This window comes from Oratosquilla oratoria, chromosome 14, assembly GCF_046742065.1.
Source record: "Oratosquilla oratoria isolate Oo_2021 chromosome 14, ASM4674206v1, whole genome shotgun sequence".
NCBI lineage: Eukaryota > Metazoa > Arthropoda > Malacostraca > Stomatopoda > Squillidae > Oratosquilla > Oratosquilla oratoria.
This window is the reverse complement of record NC_134790.1, coordinates 4,148,665-4,169,857: the sequence shown is the minus strand read 5'-3', so window position 1 is coordinate 4,169,857 and position 21,193 is coordinate 4,148,665. Positions and strand designations below refer to the sequence as shown.

The 21,193-nt window shown below is 40.9% G+C and overlaps 1 protein-coding gene across 8 annotated transcripts in view; it reads left to right on the top strand.

The window, feature by feature from the left end:
- The window catches only part of LOC143032712 (uncharacterized), a 64,989-nt gene that overhangs the window by 31,305 nt on the left and 12,491 nt on the right, over positions 1 to 21,193 (top strand). Inside the window, exon 6 of one of the 8 annotated variants that reach the window (XM_076197610.1) lies at positions 4,979 to 5,028. The exons of the other annotated variants lie outside the window; for them this stretch is intronic. The gene's annotated coding sequence lies outside the window, so the exon portion shown is untranslated. The remainder of the gene's footprint in view (positions 1 to 4,978; positions 5,029 to 21,193) is intronic. 8 annotated transcript variants of the gene reach the window in all.

The window sequence follows — 21,193 nt, the reverse complement described above, 5'->3', positions numbered from 1 at the left end:
GATGTTACCCCCCACAAAGAAAGAAACAGTATAGTGGCGGCAGCTCCACCTCCACTCCACTCGGGTGCGTGTCCATTCCACTCGGGTGCGTGTCCATTCCACTCGGGTGCGTGTCCATTCCACTAGGGTGCGTCTCCATTCCACTCTGGTGCGTGTGCAATCCACTCTGGTGCGTGTGTAATCCACGTAGGTGCCTGTCCACATAGGGGCATGTCCAATCAACGAGGGTGCTCGTCCAATCCATGAGGCTGTGTCCAATCCACTCGGGTGCTTGTCCAATCCACTCGGGTGCTTGTCCAATCCACTCGGGTGCTTGTCCAATCCACTCGGGTGCTTGTCCAATCCACTCGGGTGCTTGTCCAATCCACTCGGGTGCATTTCCAATCCACTCGGATGCATTTCCAATCCACTCGGGTGCATTTCCAATCCACTTGGGTATGTGTCCAATCCACTCGGGTGCGGGTGCAATCCACGTAGGTGCCTGTCCACGTAGGGGCGTGTCCACATAGGTGCCTGTCCGCGTAGATGCCTGTCCACGTAGGCCGTGTCCACGTAGCCGCCTGTCCACATAGGGGCGTGTCCAATCCACTCGGGTCGTAGGTGCCTGTCCACGTAGGTGCCTGTCCGCGTACGTGCCTGTCCACATAGTGGCGAGTCGACGAAGGTGCCTGTCCACGTAGGTGCCTGTCATGTAGGTGCCTGTGCACGTAGGCCATGTCCACGTAGCCGCCTGTCCACATAGGGGCGTGTCCAATCCACTCGGGTGCTTGTCCAATCCACGCGGGTGCGTGTCCAATCCACGCGGGTGCGTGTCCAATCCACGCGGGTGCGTGTCCAATCCACGCGGGTGCGTGTCCAATCCACGCGGGTGCGTGTCCAATCCACGCGGGTGCGTGTCCAATCCATGTCCAATCCACGCGGGTGCGTGTCCAATCCACGCGGGTGCGTGTCCAATCCACGCGGGTGCGTGTCCAATCCACGCGGGTGCGTGTCCAATCCACGCGGGTGCGTGTCCAATCCACGCGGGTGCGTGTCCAATCCACGCGGGTGCGTGTCCAATCCACGCGGGTGCGTGTCCAATCCACGCGGGTGCGTGTCCAATCCACGCGGGTGCGTGTCCAATCCACGCGGGTGCGTGTCCAACCCAGTGGGGTGCGTGTCCAACCCAGTGGGGTGCGTGTCCAACCCAGTGGGGTGCGTGTCCAACCCACTCGGGTGCGTGTCCAACCCACATAGATGCCTGTCCAACCCACATAGATGCCTGTCCAACCCACATAGATGCCTGTCCACGTAGGTGCCTTTCCACGTACAGTAGGTGCCTTTCCACGTAGGTGCCTTGTGGTACTTTGTTTGTTACCTTGGATTCAATGGACTTGACACCATCAACTGCGACTGTATGTGTACAGTCTGTCAGAAAGTTGTGAAGCCAGACTCCTAGCTTCCCTGAGATTCCTAGAGCCCTTGCCTTGTGGAGGAGGAGGAGGATGACACCGTGGCCCACCTTGTCGAAGGCTTTGGCAAAGTCTATGAATACTTTTGTCAACATTTCTCCCCTCCGACAGGTTCCGTAGTAGCCAGTGGTAGTGTGCCAGTAGGTTTGAGAGGCATGACCGACCTTTCCTGAAACCATGTTGATTTTCTTTAACGAGTTTATTCACTTGAAGGTGTGTGAACAGCTTGTCCCCTATGCATTTCTCAATTACCTTGACAATGTGGGTGGGACGTGAGGGTGACAGGTCGATAGTTGTTTGGCAAGGTCCGATCTCCTCCTCCTCCTCCTCCTTTGTATAATATTGGGCTTATGATGGCTTGATTTAGTAGTGCCGGGATCTCTCGTTTGTCTAGGGAGGCTAGCCATAACATAGGGATTGGGACTGCCAAGACCTCGCCGCTGCCGCAGCAGCAGCATTTTAGGAGTAGGATTGCTGGAACGCCGTCTTCTGTCTGGTCCAGTCCAGCGGCTGAGTTAATCCTGAACTGCTTGATTCTCTTTGATGTCCCCTACTGTCACTTGGATGTTGGTAAGCTGGTTGAGGTTGGTGGTCACCTGGCTGAAGAAAAAGGTTGTGGTATGGATGGAGGATTTCCATGTGTGTCTTTGGTATGCTGAAGACGCTGTTGTATTGGTGTGCCAGCATCTGGCTGGCTGGCTGGCAGGCAGGCAGGTTTCTTGTGGGACATTTGCTGTTATGGTTCCTTGTTGAGTCACTAGGGGCCCAATCTGTGACTTGGTTTTGATGAATTTCTGACAGTAGCTGTAGAAGAATGAGGTTATGGCCTAAGTTTTCTATACTCCTCCGTTCTTCTCTGAATGAGGTAATGCCCTAAGTTATGCTGGCTGGCAGGCAGGCAGGCAGGTTTCTTGTGGGACATCTGCTGTTATGGTTCCTTGTTGAGTCACTAGGGGCCCAATCTGTGACTTGGTTTTGATGAATTTCTGACAGTAGCTGTAGAAGAATGAGGTTATGGCCTAAGTTTTGTATATTCCTCCGTTCTTCTCTGCTCCTTGTGTGAGTGTTTGATTTTGTGCTCCATGTCCTCTATTTTTGAGGAGATTGAGAGCCTTTGGGTCTCATTGCTACTTTTAACGAGTTTTAGGCTGAGGTTGGCACGCCTTGGCATGAGGATTTTCCTGTTGCGCAGGATGGATGGATGGATGACCTGCGAATCCTTTTGATGCTTTTTTGTGGCACATAGGCAGTACTACACACCTGCAGCAAAATCCTCAATAGTGTGTTGAGAGTGGTGTTGGAGTCTGTATCCTGCAGTGCCAGCTTCCAGTCGGTCAGTCAGTCAATCTTGCCGAGATCCTGTTGTAACTGTTGCCAGTGTACCTTTTGATTGAAGAAGTTGAAGAAGCTGGCTGGCGAAGGGTGTCAGTCATGTCCGGAGGAGTCGGGGATTCCCGCGGTGTCTTGCTTTTGATGTAAGTAGTGTTGATGTGAATTGTATTGTGGTCAGAGAAGATTGTTTTGTGTGACCTGCAATTGCTGACCGATTCTTGATTATTGGTAAAAAGGAGGTCCATTATGTTGTTCCTTCTAATCTGCTCCATTATATGCTGGTTAAGGAACAGTTTGTCAGTCAGCAGTCTCTAGAAGGAGTTTGGCTTGGTCTTGGAGAGTCCCCCCACTGACTGGTTGTGCCGATATGAGCAGGCCAGCATATAAAGTTGGGGAAGTTGATGATGTCGTCGTCGTCGTCGTCGTCATCATCATCTGTTATGGCATGTGGGGTGGTCGGTCTCCTGCCAGCACTTGGTTCAGCTTTTCCAAAGCTTTGATGAAGCTTTGGAGATTGCACTGAGGTGGACGGACGGTAGGAGTTGACAATGATTAGATTTATGTTGGTGATATGTAAGGCTAGTAGGAGTTTTATCACCCCATTTGAGTGGGATAAGTGTCTTGGTGTGGGTGGCTAGATTGTGCCTGCCTGCCTGCCTGCCTGCCTGCCTGAGGTTGACCATTGAACCACCACTATGGCTTCTTCCTTCCTTTCTTCTCTGTCAGCTCTAAATGGGGTGTTTTTAGTTGTTTATTGCCATCCGAGTCTTACGTGTGAAAATATGGGGAAAGAGCCCTGACATTGTAAAGAGAGAGTATTGGCACATTCTTTGAGCATTTTGGGGTGAACCCCATCTGGTCCCGGTGCTGATGTCTTCTTAAGTTGTTGGTTCCAATGCCTGCCTGCCTGCCTGCCTTCCTTTTGGATGGATGGTATCCATTATGCTTGCTAAAATTGAGGTGGATGGGTGGGTGGGTGAGCGCATCTCCTTGGGTTAACTAACTGCCTCTGTAACTCCTTGTGGATTTGCTGGCTGGCTGGCTGGCTGGCAGCTTTCTGCATGAACACTGAAATTGCGTATTGAGCAGCAACTGGCATGTTTCTAAGGCGGAGCTAGTTAGCGTTCCATCCTCTTCCATCAGCCTATTGACACCCTCTTTAACCCCTTCCATACGGTGCCGCACACGTAGGCGTCATGGGGAGCGAGTGTATTCGCGAGGCTGCCATATCGGTGTCTTGATTATATTTATTGTAGTCGCCCCTCCATAATGACATTCTTTCTAATTCTTTTGTAATCGCATTTTCTATGATTATCAAAATTCACGGGTGAAGAGAGAACGATCGATATAAGCGGTGACTATATTTTATGATGCGAGTATTATTACGACACGTCGTACGGCTGGCATTGGCTGCTGCCACCGAGATCTAAGTCCATGACGCCTACGTGTGCGGCACCGTATGGAAGGGGTTAACCTTTGTTTTGGAGCGGGCATAAGCGCAATAGGCTCTTGTGAGGCCTTTGATGTCTCGGGCCAGTTGATGCTCAAAATGGTACTTTGTTTCTCTCACAATTGTTGAGGTTTGATTTCTTATTGAGCAATAGGGGTCATATCTGTTTTTGGTCTTCTTTTTTCGATAACGCTTCCATGCCTCTTCCTTGGTAATCTGTTTCATTACAGAGAGTTGTCCATTTGTGTTCAATTTTAGAAGCAAAGCATAGTTTCTGTGATGGGTATGCACCTTTGAGTCACCTCCGTGTATCTACGAGTAAATTGAAGCCACATTATTTCGTTCACTTGGCACTTGCAAATTCTGGGGCCCAATGTACATTTGCTAACAATTGGTTTGCCTTTGCATAATTCCCCTTAAAATGGTTTGTTTTTATCTTTGAGTTACAAGTCTCCTATCAAGAGAGAAATGAAGGTTTTTTCAGTTACAAATAGAATGCGAGTATTTTGCCCTCGTAATTAAGATACCCAAAGTATCCCATTTTTGCTGCGAGGTGTTAATTCCATCCACTTTTGTGGTGTAGATACACTTTAATTTTTCAACGTTTTGCTTTGTGATCTATCAGGTATGACAATCTGTTTGAGTCTCCCGTTGCGTATTACCCAGGTCTTGTCCTTGATGCTGCCTGTATTATCCAGCAGCAGCAGTTCCTTGTTTTTCACATTCGTTATTTATTTTTTTCCAGTTGTGCATGTGCTCTTATCTCGTTCACCCGTGCTCGAGTCTCGTGTATATGTATGTATATTTACCTAGTTGTAGTTGTATTTTGCGGGAAGGGGAGCTATGCTCGTGATGTCCCACCATTGTATCTCGCAGTGTCTAGTTTGTTTTTAAACTCATGAATGGTTTTTGCGCATACTATTTCATTATCCAGTTTGTTGCAAGTGTCCAAAACTGTATGTGGAAAACTGTTTTTCTTCAGTTCTCTTCTATAGCTATGTTCTTTTATTTTCTTTCCATGTCCTCTTGTGTTTCTTTTGTCCCAGTTAAGTAAGTTCTCTTTATCAAGTATCTGTGTGCCTTTCATGATTCTGTAGATGGTCAATAGGTCACCTCTCTCTTCTTTGCTCCAGTGTCGGTAACTCCAGTTTAGGCAATCTCTCTTTGTATGATAGGTTTGCAAGTGTAGGTGCCATTTTTGTAGCTGCTCTTTGGATTCTTTCTATTTTCTTTATATTCTTTTTGGTACTGGGGGACCACAATGTCGCCGCATACTCTAATCTAGGCCTTATCAATGTAACCAATATTTTTTTTTATCAAGTCTTCGTCCAAGTATGTAAATGCCACTTTTATTGATCTTAGCAAGTTGTAAGTTTCCCCGACAATTTTGTTAATCTGTATATCATAGGGCAAGTCGTTGGTGATAATTACACCCAAATCTTTTTGGGATCCTACTTTCTTTACTTCCTTGGTTCCAATTGTATATTTTCCTGATATTGTGTTTTTGCTTTTTCCAAACTCCATTATGCTACACTTGTTAGTAATAAAGTCCACTTGCCATTTGTGACTCCAGTTCCATACCCTATTTAGGTCTTCTTGCAGTGCTTCACAGTCCTCATCAGTTTCTACTTTCCTTAACAGTTTGGTGTCATCAGCAAAGAAGCTGATGTAGCAGTTCACATCCTCGTCCATGTCATTCATATAGATAGCAAACATTATTGGTGGCAGTACAGATCCTTGCGGTACTCCACTGATCACCTCTTTCCAATCTGAATATTTTTCTCTGAGCACTACTCTCATCTTTCTACCAGTCAGAAAGTCCTGCATCCATTTTAGTATGTTTCCTTGTATTCCTCCTGTGTTCCAGTTTTTTTTAGTAATTTTCTGTGTGGTATTGTCAAAGGCTTTTGGCAAGTCTAGGAATGCACAATCGGCCCATCCATTTCTTTCTTGCACTGTCTTGAGTAAAAGCATATTAAGTTTGTGGTGCATGATCTTCCTTGTCTGAACCCGAATTGTCTTGGGTTTAATATGTTGTCATCCAGATATTTACCCATCTATTCTTGATTATTTTCTCACATTTTGGCTATAGTGGTTGTTAGTGATACTGGCCTATAGTTGGTGGGTTCTTCCTTGTTTCCTCCTTTATATATTGGTACAATGTTAGCATTTTTCCAGTCCTTGGGTATCTTTCCTTCTTTGAGTGAGCTGTTTATTAAGATGTGTATTTTGTCTGTTAGTTCTTCTTTGCACTCCTTTAGAATCCAATTTGCAATACCATCCGGGCCATGTGATTTTGTGACGTCCAGTCTTGATAGATGTTCTGATATTTCTTTTAGTGATGTTGTAAACTCACTCGTGTGGGGAGAATGCTTGTTATTATCTATGTCCCAATTTTGTATTTTCTCTCTGGTGACGACAGATTTAAAGTGATTGTTCATGACTTTGGCCATCTCTAAATCTTCTGTGCATTCTATGTACGTATGTATATGTTTGTATGTATGTACATATATGTATGTGTATATATGTGGTTATATGTATGTATATGTATATATGTATGTGTATATATATGGATATATGTATGTATATATGGATATATGTATGTATATATGGATATATGTATGTATATATGGATATATGTATATATGTATGCATATGTATATATGTATGCACATGTAAATATGTATATGTATGTATATGCATATGTATGTATATGTATATGCATATGTATGTATATGTATATATATGTATGTATGAGAAGTATGGTGGGGGTTACTAGGCTGGATAGAGTGAGAAATGAGGTGAGGAGGAGGAGAACAGGGGTAAAAAAGGATTTGGGAGATAGGGTTGATGAAAGAATATTAGGATGGTTTGGACACATGGAAAGAATGAGTGAAGAAAGACTAGTAAAAGAGGTATGGAAGGCAGATGTGGAGGGAGTGAACATGAGGGGACGTCCTAGGATGAGGTGAATGGATGGGGTGAAGGGGGCTTTGGGGAAGAGGGGAATGTCTGTTGAGGAAGGAAGGGAGAGGACGGAAGACAGAGGTGAGTGGAGAATGGTTGTATATGGATGATGTTGTGACTGCGTGAGGAGGAATGGGCGGGGGGGTGGGGGGTGGGGTAGTATGTGTGAGTAAATTTTTACGCAGCCCGAAGGGATTTCTCCCCGTCCTCGCCTTATATGCAAAGGGGGGGGTCGCCGATTAAATGAAGCGGCCTTGCTGTGGATGTGCTGTGTCTTGCGACACTGCTTCTGACCCAGGGCGGTGGGCAGGGTGCAGGGATGACCCGTCATCCAGGAGGTGCTCAGATGAGAGGAAGGGTGGGAGGGGTGTGGAGGGTATTTAGGGATGAAATGGGTGGGAGTGTTTTTGTGCCTTTCCCTTTTTGGCTACCTCCCTTGGAAGGGGGAAAAAGCCTTGGTATATGTATTTACCTTACCTAGTTGTATTTTGCGGGAAGGGGAGCTATGCTCGTGATGTCCCGCCTTTGTATCTTGCAGTGTCTAGTTTGTTTTTAAACTCATGAATGGTTTTTGCGCATACTATTCCATTGTCCAGTTTGTTCCAAGTGTCTAAAACTCTATGAGGAAAACTGTTTTTCTTCAGTTCTCTTCTATAGCTATGTTTTTTTATTTTCTTTCCATGTCCTCTTGTGTTTCTTTTGTCCCAGTTAAGTAAGTTCTCACTATCGAGTACCTCTGTGCCTCTCATGATTCTGTAGATGGTCAATAGGTCACCTCTCTCCTTTGCTCCAGTGTCGGTAACTCCAGTTTAGCCAATCTCTCCTCGTATGATAGGTTTGCAAGTGCAGGTGCCATTTTTGTAGCTGCTCTTTGGATTCTTTCTATTTTCTTTATATTCTTTTTGGTACTGGGGGACCACAATGTCGCTGCATACTCTAATCTAGGCCTTATCAATGTAACCAATATTTTTTTCATCATGTCTTCGTCCAAGTATGTAAACGCCACTTTTATTGATCTTAGCAAGTTGTAAGTCTCCCCGACAATTTTGTTAATCTGTATATCATAGGACAAGTCGTTCGTGATAATTACACCCAAATCTTTTTGGGATCCTACTTTTTTTACTTCTTTGGTTCCAATTGTATATTTTCCTGATATTCTGTTTTTGCTTTTTCCAAACTCCATTATGCTACACTTCATAGTATTAAAGTCCACTTGCCATTTGTGACTCCAGTTCCATACCCTATTTAGGTCTTCTTGCAGTGCTTCACAGTCCTCATCAGTTTCTATTTTCCTTAGCAGTTTGGCGTCATCGGCAAAGAAGCTCATGTAGCAGTTCACGTCCTCATCCATGTCATTCATATAGATAGCAAACATTATTGGTGCCAGCACAGATCCTTGCGGTACTCCACTGATCACCTCTTTCCAGTCTGAATATTTTTCTCTGAGCACTACTCTCATCTTTCTACCAGTCAGAAAGTCCTCCATCCATTTTAGTAGGTTTCCCTGTATTCCTCCTTTGTGTTCCAGTTTTTTTTAGTAGTTTTCTGTGTGGTACTTTGTCAAATGCTTTTTTGCAAGTCTAGGAATGCACAATCAGCCCATCCATTTCTTTCTTGCACTATGTCTATTAGTCTTGAGTAAAAGCAAATTAAGTTTGTGGAGCATGATCTTCCTTGTCTGAATCCGAATTGTCTTGGGTTTAATATGTCATTGTCTTCCAGATGTTTTACCCATCTATTCTTGATTATTTTCTCACAAATTTTGGCTATAGTGGTTGTTAGTGATACTGGCCTATAGTTGGTGGGTTCTTTGTTTCCTCCTTTGTGTATTGGTACAATGTTAGCGTTTTTCCAGTCCTCGGGTATCTTTCCTTCTTTGAGTGAGCTGTTTATTAAGATGTGTATTTTATCTGTTAGTTCTTCTTTGCACTCCTTTAGAATCCAATTTGCAATACCGTCCGGGCCATGTGATTTTCTGACATCCAGCCTTGATAAATGTTCTGATATTTCCTTTAGTGATGCTGTAAACTCATTCATGAGGGGAGATTTCTTGTTTTTATCTATGTCACAATTTGGTATTTTCTCTGGTGAAAACAGATTTAAAGTGGTTGTTCATGACTTTGGCCATCTCTAAATCTTCTGTGTATTCTATGTTTCCTTGGCATAGTTTCACCAATTCCTGTTTGTTTTTAAGTTTACCATTCACATACCGATAGAATAGTTTGGGTTGCTCTTTGCATTTGTCTATAATATCCTTCTCATGGTTCCTTTTCTCCTCTCTTCTCACATTAACATACTCATTTCTATAGTTAACATAAATTTGCCATTTGCTTTGTTTTTTGTCTTTTCTCCACTTTTTCCAAGCTTTGTCCCTTCTGTCTTTTGCCTCACTGCATCTTTTGTTGAACCAACATTTAATGTACTCTCTCTCGCTTTTGTCTTGGTACATGCCTGTTTACCCCTTCATTGTAGTTTTCCATCAATATATTCCATTTCTCTTCCACTGCTGTTTCTTCCCTGTAAAATATTTCCCAGTTTGCATTCCGGAAGAATGTCTTTAGTTTTGTAAAGTCTGTTTTGTTGTACCTCAGTCTTCCTTTCCTATGCTTTTCGTTCCTCTCTGTCTATTTCTTCCTTTAGTATAGTTTCGATGAGTACATGGTCACTCTTTCCAATTGGTGTCTCATACTGGACTTTATGCACTATTTCAGGCTCTGTTGTAAATATTAGATCTAGTTTCGATGGCTCTTCATTATTTCTGTACCTTGTGTTTTCACGGACCCATTGGGTCATTGTGTACTCCATGGTCATATCTAGCAGTACATTGCCCCTGAGTCATCTCCTCCTTGCACTGTCATGCTGTCCCAACAAATTTCTTTGCAATTGAAGTCCCCCATAACTACCAGATTACCCTTACCCATTAGTATCTCATTGAGTGATTTTCTTGTATCATCTAGCATTTTTGTATGTTCGATTTCTTTCCAAGCGCTTGTTTTTGGAGGCACATAAGTCACCACAAACTTTCTACTTTTCATATTCTTGCCTTCGACTTTTATCATGATCAATTCAGCATTACCTTTGCCCTCTGCAATTTTTGTCACGTTTAGGTCTTTCTTGGCCAAGAACATGATTCCCCCTCCCTGTTTCTTGTCCCTGTTTTTTATCCAGTAGTTGTATAAACCTTGTCCGATAACAGTGGATGGTATTTCGCCTCTTAGTTTAGTCTCTACAATTCCCATTATGTCTGGTTTTGCTTCTAACAGATAATCATTGAGTTCGTTCAGTCCCGAAATTAGTCCGTCAATGTTGGTATAGGCCACTTTTAATTTTCTTCCTTCTCCCTGGTTTCTTCTTCCCTTGTTTTGTTCGTTTTGAAGCGCCATTGTCTTAATCTCAAGTCTATTACTCTCCACTGGAATTCTTTGCATTCTGTCTCCGATCTTTTCAAGTTTTTTTCCTTTGCTTCTTCTCTTAGTGCCCTTTCTTTTTCTAATTCCTCAGTACTCATTTCTCTTTTTATCCATATCTTATTGTATTTTTCACTCTTTGCCAAGTTACCTACTTTTTCAAATATGTCTTCTACTACCACTTGTGGTACTCCCCCAGGTAGGCGTAGCTCCTCCTTGGGGATCGGTGCCATCTGCGTAGAGCTGATGGCCAGGGGTAGATGCTGCTGTTTGGCCCCCAACTCTTGGGGTTGGGGGGTGGTCCCACGACGTAGACGTTGCAGCTCCAGGACCATTAAAACTACACCCAAAGACCTTTATTACACACAGATACTCTCTTCTCTTCCTCCACAACCACCAAATACCAGCCTCCGGAAACATATTCATAATCATATCACTCACCGCTCCATTAACACACTGAAAGACAACACACTGCTGCATGCCAGACCCCCTGATATCCACCCTTCTGAATCCTCTCTCCCACGTAAGGACAGAGTCCACTTGGCCAGACTGCGATGCGGTCACCACCCAGCACTTCTAAGCTACCAGAAGAGGCTGGACGACCGTGTTGTGAACAGCTGCCCAGGATGTAACACTTCACCCCATACCATACAACACATAATGGAAGACTGCATTATACACAATCATGCACGCAAACAACACAACATACACTCTATAAAGGATTTGTGGGAAAACCCAGTTTCGGCTGTGGCCTTCCTTGGGGAGACGGGACTGCTCGGACAGACAGTCTAGGGAACGACAACAACAACAACAACTACAACTACCACTTGTGACCTTAGTTTTATCTTTAGAGGTCGATTCCTATCCTTAGTATAGCGACCAATTCTGTAAGTCTCTTCTAAGTCTGTGCCTGAATCACTGTCTCCCCCCTGAATTTCATTAAGGATTTCTACTGCTGTCTCTTTTTCTTCTTTTTCTCTCATGTACCTCGCCAATCCTTGTTTTTCTTTAAGCCCATAAACCACAATACATTTCTTCCTATCTACTGTGTCCCTGACCCAATTTGCTTTTTCGTTAATCACTTGAATGATTGTGTCTTTTGCATTATCTTGCATTTGCTGCTTGACTATTTCTTTGAAAGCAATTTCTTTATTTTCAATATTTTCTTTCCACTTCTTAATTTCCTGGATACTGTCCCCACCTAAGTTTTCTTCGATCTTTTGTGTCAATTCTTGTAATTTGTTGTTCACTTCCTGCTTTAGATTTTCGCTATTGTTATTATCATTAGTTTTCTTCTTTTCATTATCATTCTTCAGTTCATTTATGTCTCTTTTCATTTCTTTAATTTCGTTTGTAAGATCCAAGTTAGCTTTTCTCAGGTCAGAAATTTCATGGTTAGTCTTAGATAAACAATCAATTAAACCAATGACCTCTTTTCTTAAGTCCATGATTTCGTTTTCCCACCGAGTCCTATTTTTGCTCATCTCTCTCTCTATCTCTAATAATCTACTTAAGTTCTTTCTTTCGTACTTACCAAACCCTAAGAAATCATTGTCGTAACACGTGTTTTGTTGATTGTTTACATCGCGGTTCAGTGGATTGCCGCCAGATGGCTCTGATTCGCAACTGGCTTTCGAGTCGTTTTCATTCATTTTTGCTAATTTCGAGTTAACACAATTAACTAGCACTGCATAGATACCATTTCGGGCACTCACGTTCACTCCCCACCCCTACAGTACAAACCAGGTTTTCCTTTTTCGTCGTAAATCCTCTTCTTCTTGGTCGCGCGACGACAGCGACGACGGGCGGTGAGGGAGGGAAGAGGGTGGAGGGGTATGTATGTATGTATTTGTATATTATGTATATATATGTATATTATGTATATGTATGTATATGTATGTATTTGTATATATATGTATATGTATGTATTTGTATATATATGTATATGTATACTGTATATGTATATGTATTTGTTTATGTATATATGTATGTATATATGTGTATATGTATATATGTATGTGTATATGTATATATATGTGTATACATCTACACTGAATGGTTCCCAGCGATCAATTGATATTATTCAACCACAAACAACTTTTAATTCCATGCCATTGCAATCGAGACTGAAGAATCGCTCGATGGAGACATTTTGTTGGAAATTGAAACGTGGACGAGCCGAGGATTCGAACCCAGCTAACCCGTAACAAAGTTACAGTGACTTAAGGGGGTTAACTCATTTCGGTGAAAAATACTCGATTTTGTCAAACTTGGTGTGTGGACCGGTGTGGTGTCCCTGAACACGGCGGGACTGGTTTCCAGACGTATAACGCCACCCTTCTCAGGTAATGGCGGGTTTAAAGGGCCGGAGATTCCCGTCAGCCACGCCACTTTCTTTGCTATGGTTTTCCTTGTATTTTGTCGTTTTTTGTTGTTGTTTTTGAGAATTTTATACTCTGATATTGTTGTACGATAGGTTAGGCAGCAGTCACCACACTCGGTGCGATCAAAAAAGGGTTCAGCGTATGCGTGCGTAATTTCTCCACGCGCTATCCTGTTTTATACATTTCTTGTTTATAAATTCACTACTCCATAACTAAATATGTCAGATGTGATAGTTGCCGAAGTATTTTGCTCCATTCTGAACCTGAGAAGTGCAACAATACTCACCTTAGCAAAGGGATTGTAATGCATGTGTACCATTCATTATGTGAAGGATATGGAAGGTTAGGATTGTCACGATTCTCAGCTGGCATGGGTACAAAAGAAATGTAATGAACATCTGCTGCTTACTTCCCAGAAATGGTCAAAGGATTATGTAAGTAGATATGTGCATTTGATACTCTTTGGAGGCACTTTTATGGAGTAGTGAATATATGAACATAAAAATGCTATTTTCTCAAAACTAGTTTTTTTGCACAAAAGTAACCATAACTTCGTGTGTAAATAAGCAATTTTGATCATTCTTATTGGAAAATGATCGTGATACTTATATCTAACAAAATTAGTATATTCATTCTTAACCTACTTGAAATATATTTTTGACAATTTTTTAAAGTTGTGATTTTTTTTTTTTTTTCATAATTTGCTGTAAGGCTGACTTTCTTTCTTTTTCACTTAGAATTACGAGTATACTAATTTACGTACATCTGGATGTCTACTAACTGTACACCAAAGGAAATTATTATTATCCTCGTACTTTTGGAATTATAACGTTATTTCAAAAATAACTCAAAATTGCAAGTAAATCGTCTGCAGTGTAAAAATTTCTGAATGGATTTCAATGAAATTTCTGTCACAGATGTATCCTATTCCCTTGCACATTGTGTTAAATTTGCATTGCCTTACATAAAAAAATAAGGTCGGGAGGACCGGAAATGCGTAATCCGATCGAGCGAATCACCGAAAAGATAGTTAACCCCCTTAAACCAATGCGCTATCAAGAGAGATTATGTATGTATGTATATGTGTATGTATGTATATATGTATGTATGTATAGTTGTATGTATATGTGTATATGTATGTATGTATATGTATGTATGTATATATGTATGTATATGTATATATGTATGTATGCATATGTATATATGTATGTATGCATATGTATATATGTATGTATGTATGTATGTATATGTATATATGTATGTATATGTATATATGTATGTATATATATGTATATGTATGTATATATATGTATATGTATGTATATGTATATATGTATGTATATGTATATATGTATGTATATGTATATATGTAGATATTTATATATATTTGTATGTATATATATATGTGTGTATGAATGTGTGTATATGGACGTATGTATGTGTGCATATGGACGTATGTATGTGTGCATATGGACGTATGTAATTGTGCATATGGACGTATGGATGTGTATGTGGACGTATGGATGTATGTATATATGTGTATATGGATGTATATATATATGTGTATATGGATGTATGTATATATGTGTATATGGATGTATGTATATATGTGTATATGGATGCATGTATATATGTATGTGTATATGGATGCATGTATATGTGTGTATGTATATGGATGTATGTATATATGTGTATATGTATGCATATATATGTGTATATGTATGAATATATATGTGTGTATAAGTGTTTTTACCTAGTTGAATTTTGCGGGAAGCGGAGCTATGCTCGTGGTTTCCCGCCTTTGTATCCCTCAGTGTCTATTTTGCTTTCAAACTCCTGAATGGTTTTTGCACATACTATTTCATTATCCAGTTTGTTCCAATTGTGTAAAAATCTGCGGAAAACTTTTTCTTCAGTTTTCTGTAGCCATTTTTTTTTTTTTTTTTTTTTTTTTTTTTTCCATGGCCTTTCGCGTTTCTCTTGTCCTAGTTTAGTAAGTCCTCTCTATCAAGTATCTGGCTTTCATGATTCTGTAGATGGTCAGTAGGTCGCCTCTCTTCTTTGCTCCTGCGTCGGTAACTCCAGTTTAGCCAATCTCTCCTCATATGATAGGTTGGCAAGTGCAGGTGCCATTTTAGTTGCTGCTCTCTGGATTCTCTATTTTCTTGATATTGTTTTTGGTGCTGGGTGACCACAATGTCGCCGCCGCATACTCTAGTCTAGGCCGCCTTATGAATGTAAGCAATCTTTTTTTTTTTTTTTTTTTTTTTATCATGTCTTGGTCCAAGTATGCAAATGCCACTTTTATTGATCTTGTAAGTCTCCCCGACAATTTTGTCAATCTGTTTGATAGGACAAGTCGTTTGTGATAATTACCCCCAAATCTTTTTCAGATCCTACCTTCTTACTTCCTTGGTTGCAATTGTATATTTTCCTGATATTGTGTTTTTGCTTTTTCCAAACTCCATTATGCTACACTTGTTAGTATTAAAGTCCACTTGCCATTTGTGACTCCAGTTCCATACCTTATTCAGGTCTTGCTGTAGTGCTTCACAGTCGTTATCAGTTTGTACTTTCCTTAACAGTTCGGCGTCGTCTGCAAAGCAGCTCGTGTAACAGTTGACATCCTCGTCCATGTCATTGACATAAATAGCAAACATTACTGGTGCCAATACAGATCCTTGCGGTAGTCCACTGATCACCTCTTTGCATACATACATGTACCAAGGCTTTTTCCCCCCTTACAAGGGAGGTAGCCAAAAAGGAAAAGGCATAAAATCACTCGCACCCATTCCACCCCTGAATACACTCCACACCCCTCCACCCTCCCTGTTATCTTAGCACCTCCTGGATGACGGGTCATCCCTGCACCTTGTCCACTGCCCTGGGTCAGAAGCAGTGTCGCAAGACACAGCACATCCACAGCAAGGCTGCTTCATTGAATAGGTGAACCCCCCTCTCCGTACCCCCATGCACAAAAGGAGAAGATGGGGGAGAAATCCCTTCAGGCTGCGTCAAATTTTGCTCACACATACTACCTCACCCCCCACCCCCATGCTCATTCCACCATATGCATCACAACCTCTTTGTCTGTTGTTGTTAATGTACATCAATCTTCCTTTCCTATGCTTTGTACCTCTCCATGTCTATTTCTTGCTTTAGTACAGTTTGGATGAGTATATGGTCACTCTTTCCAGTTGGTGTCTTGTAATGGATTTTGTCCATAATTTCAGGTTCTTTTGTAAATATTTAATCTAGTTTCTATGTATATGTATGTATGTGTATATGCATGCATGTGTATATGCATATGTATGTATGTGTATATGCATATGTATGTATGTTTATATGCATATGTATGTGTATATGCATATGTATGTATGTGTATATGCATATGTATGTATGTGTATATGCATATGTGTGTATATGCATATGTATGTGTATATGCATATGTAATGTGTGTACATGTATGTGTATATGTATGTGTACATGTATGTATGTGTACATCTACATTGTGTGTGTGTACGGGTATATGTACATGTGTATGTGTACATGTGTATGTGTACATCTACATTGTGTGTGTACGGGTATATGTACATGTGTATGTGTACATCTACATTGTGTGTGTGTATATGTATTTACCTAGTTGTATTTTGCGGGAAGGGGAGCTATGCTCGTGTTGTCCCGCCATTGTATCTCTGTGTCTAGTTTGCTTTTAAACTCGTGAATGGTTTTTGCGCTTACTATTTCATTATCCAGTTTGTTCCAAGTGTCTAAAACCTGTGGAAAACTGTTTTTCTTCAGTTCTCTTTTATAGCTATGTTTTCTTAATTTCCTTCCATGTCCTCTTGTGTTTCTCTTGTCCCAGTTTAGTAATTCTTCTCTATCAAGTATCTGTGCCTTTGATGATTCTGTAGATGGTCAGTAGGTCTCCTCTCTTTGCTCCAGTGTCGGTAGCTCCAGTTTAGGCAATCTCTCCTCGTATGATAGGTTTGCAAGTGCAGGTGCCATTTTTGTAGCTGCTCTTTGGATTCTTTCTATTTTCTTTGTTCTTTTTGGTACTGGGGGACCACAATGTCGCCGCATACTCTAGTCTAGGCCTTATCAATGTAACCAATATTTTTTTTATCATGTCTTCGTCCAGGTAAGCAAAAGCCACTTTTATTGATCTTAGCAAGTTGCAAGTCTCCCCGACAATTTTGTTAATCTGTGTATCATAGGGCAAGGTGCAGGGATGACCCGTCATCCAGGAGGTGCTTATATGAGAGGGAGGGTGGGAAGGGTGTGAAGGGTGTGGAGTGTATTTAGGGATGAAATGTGTGGGAGTGTTTTTATGCCTTTCCCTTTTTGGCTACCTCCCTTGTAAGGGGGAAAAAGCCTTGGTATATGAATGTATGTGTATCATAGGACAAGTTGTTTGTGATATTAACTCCCAAGTCTTTTTCGGATCCTACTTTACTTCCTTGGTTCCAATTATATATTTTCTTGATATTGTGGTTTTGCTTTTTCCAAACTCCATTATGCTACACTTCTTAGTATTAAAATCCACTTCCCATTTCTGACTCTAGTTCCATACCCTATTCAGATCTTTCAGTGCTTCACAGTCCTTATCAGTTTCTACTTTCCTTAACAGTTTGGCGTCATCAGCAAAGAAGCTCATGTAACAGTTCACGCCCTCGTCCATATCATTCATATAGATAGGAAACATTATTGGAGCCAGTACAGATCCTTGCGGTACTCCACTGATCACCTCTTTCCAATCTGAATATTTTTCTCTGAGTACTACTCTCATCTTTCTTCGAGTCAGGAAGTCCTCCATCCATTTTAGTTGGTTCCCTCGTATTCCTCCAATGTGTTGGTTTTTTCTAGTAATTTTCTGAGTGGTACTTTGTCAAATGCTTTTTGAAGTCTAGGAATGCACAATCAGCCCATCCGTTTCTTTCTTGTACTATGTCTATTAGTCTTGAGTAGAAGCATATCAAGTTTGTGGTGCATGATCTACCTTGTCTGAACCCGAATTGTCTTGGGTTTAATATGTTATCTTGCAGGTGTTTTACCCATCTATTCTTGATGATTTTCTCACAAATTTTGGCTATAGTGGTTGTTAGTGATACTGGTCTATAGTTGGTGGGTTCTTCCTTGTTTCCTCCTTTATATATTGGTACAATGTTAGCATTTTTCCAGTCTAGGTATCTTTCCTTCCTTGAGTGAGCTATTATGTGTATTTTGTCCATTAGCTCTTTCCATTCTTTTAGAATCCAATTTGCAATTCCATCCAGGCCATGTGATTTTGTGGCGTCCAATTTTGATAGATGTTCTGATATTTCTTTTTGTGATGTAAATTCACTCATGTGGGGAGAATGTTTGTCATTATCTACGTCCCAATTTTGTATTTTCTCTCTGGTGAAGACCGATTTAAAGTGGTTGTTCATGATTTCGGCCATCTCTAATTCTTGTGTGTATTGTATATTTTCTTGGCGTAGTTTCACTAGTTGCTGTTTGGTTTGAAGTTTACCATTTACATACCGGTAGAATAGCTTGGGCTGATCTTTGCATTTATCTATAATATCCTTCTCATGGTTCCTTTTCTCCTCTCTTCTCACATTAATATACTCATTTGTGTAGTTTATATAAATTTGTTTTTTGTCTTTTCTCCACCTTTTCCAAGCTTTGTCTCTTCTGTCTTTTGCCTCACTGCATCTTTTGTTGAACCAACATTTAATGTACGCTCTCGCTTTTGTCTTGGTACATGCCTGTTTACCCCTTCATTGTAATTATCCAACAGTATGTTCCATTTCTCTTCCACTGTTGTCTGTTCCATATAGAATTTTTCCCAGTTTGCATTCTGGAAGAAGAACGTCTTTAGTTTTGCAAAGTCTGTTTTGTTGTACATCAATCTTCCTTTCCTATGCTTTTCGCTCCTCTTGATCTGTATTTCTTCCTTTAGTACAGTTTGGATGAGTACATGGTCACTTTGCAATTGGTGTCTTGTAGTGGACTTTGTCCACTATTTCAGGTTCCGTTGTAAATATCAAATCTAGTTTTGATGGCTCTTCATTGTTTCAGTATCTTGTTTTCACTGACCCACTGGGTCATTGTGTACTCCATGGTCATGTCTAGCAGTACATTGCCCCACACGTCATCTCCTCGTACTGTCATGTTTTCCTAAAAAATTTCTTTGCAATTGAAGTCTCCCATAATTACTAGATTGCCCTTACCCATTAGTATATCATTTAGTGATTTTCTTGTATCTTAGCATTTTTGTGTTTTTGTTTTCTTTCCAAGCATTGGTTCTTGGGGGCACATAGGTCGCCACAAACTTTCTACCTTTCATATTCTTGCCTTGGACTTTTATCATGACGAGTTCAACATTATCTTTGCCCTGTGCAATTTTTGTCACGTTTAGGTCTTTCTTGGCCAAGAACATGATTTCCCCTCCCTGCTTTTTGTCCCTGTTTCTTATCCAGTAATTGTATAGCCCTTGTCCAATATCAATAGATGGTATTTCTCCTCTTAGTTTAGTCTACAATTCCCATTATGTCTGGTTTTTCTTCTAACAGATAATCATTGAGTTGGTTCAGACCTGAAATTAATCCGTCAATGTTAGTATAGGCCACTTTTAATTTTCTTCCTTCTCCATTATCTTTTCTGTCCTTGGTTTTTTCGTTTTGATGTGCCACTGTTTCAATCTCATGTCGATTACTCTCCAATGGAATTCTTTGCATTCTGTCTCCGTTCTCAACAAGTTTTTTTTCCTTTGCTTCTTTTCTTAGTGACTTTTCTTTTTCTAATTCCTCAGTACTCATTTCTCTTTTTATCCATATCTTATTGTACTTTTCACTCTTTGCCAAATTGCCTACTTTTTCAAAGATGTCTTGTACCAGCTATGACCATAATTTTATCTTTAGAGGTCGATTTCTATCTTTAGAGTAGCAACCGATTCTGTGTGTCTCTTCTAAGTCTATGCTTGAATCTCTCCCCCCCAATTTCATGGTCACTAGCACCAGAAGTCTGATTTCAGCTGAAGTACGACTTCTGCTGAAAGTCAGACATTTGCTGAAAACGGGTCAGGTCAAGTGTAGTATGCTACCTTTTATTATAATTTTTCCTCAAATTTAGCCCCCCCCCCAAAAAAAAAAAAAGTAAAGTGCAAGAGTAGTGATAAAATAGTCTAGTCAATTGAAACGCCTAACTAACCGCTACTAAGTAAAACTGCAAAAGTCGTGCTTCTGCTGAAGTACGATTTCTGCTGAAAGTCAGACTTCTGCTAAAAGTCAGACTTGAACAGAAGTCAGACATTTGCTGAAAACAGGTCAGGTCAAGTGTACGTATGCTACATTTTATTATAATTTTTTCTCATTTAGCAATCTCGTTCAATTCCCACAAAAAAAAAAAGTAAAGTGCAACAGTAGTGATAAAATAGTCTAGTCAGTTGAAACGCCTAACTAACAGCTATTTAGTCAAACTTGGCAAAAGTCGGACATCTGCTGAAATTGGACTTCTGAAAGTCTGCTTTCAGCTGAAAGTCGTACTTAAGCTGAAAGTAAGACTTCTGCTGAAAAGCCACTTCAACAGAAGTCAGATATTTTAATATAATTTTTCTTCTAGATTTACCAATCTCATTCATTTCACAAAGAAAAAAGTAAAGTGAAGCAGTAGTGATAAACTAGTCTAGTCAATTGAAACAGCTATTAAGTAAAACTTTGCAAAAGTCGGACATATGCTGAAAAAGTCGGACTTCAGGTGAAGTAAGACTTCTGCTGGAAATCAGACTTCAACAGAAGTCAGAGATTTGCTGAAAACAGGTCAGGTCAATTGTACATATGCTACCTTTTATTATAATTTATTCCTCAAATTGACTAATCTCATTCAGTTCCCACAAAAAAAAAAAAAAAAAAAGGAAAGTGCAACAGTAGTGATGAAATAGTCTAGTCAATTGAAACGCCTAACAGCTATTAAGTAAAACTTTGCAAAAGTCGGACTTCAGCTGAAGTCGGACTTCAGCTGAAGTCGGACTTCAGCTGAGGTAGGACTGCAGCTGAAAGTTGGACTTCTGAAGTCGGACTTCTGCTGAAAGTCGAACTTCAGCTGAAGTCGGACTTCTGCCGAAGCAAGACTTCTGCTAAAAGTCCGACTTCTGTTGAAGTCGGACATTTGCTGAAAACAGGTCACGTCAAGTGTACGTATGCTACATTTTATTATATT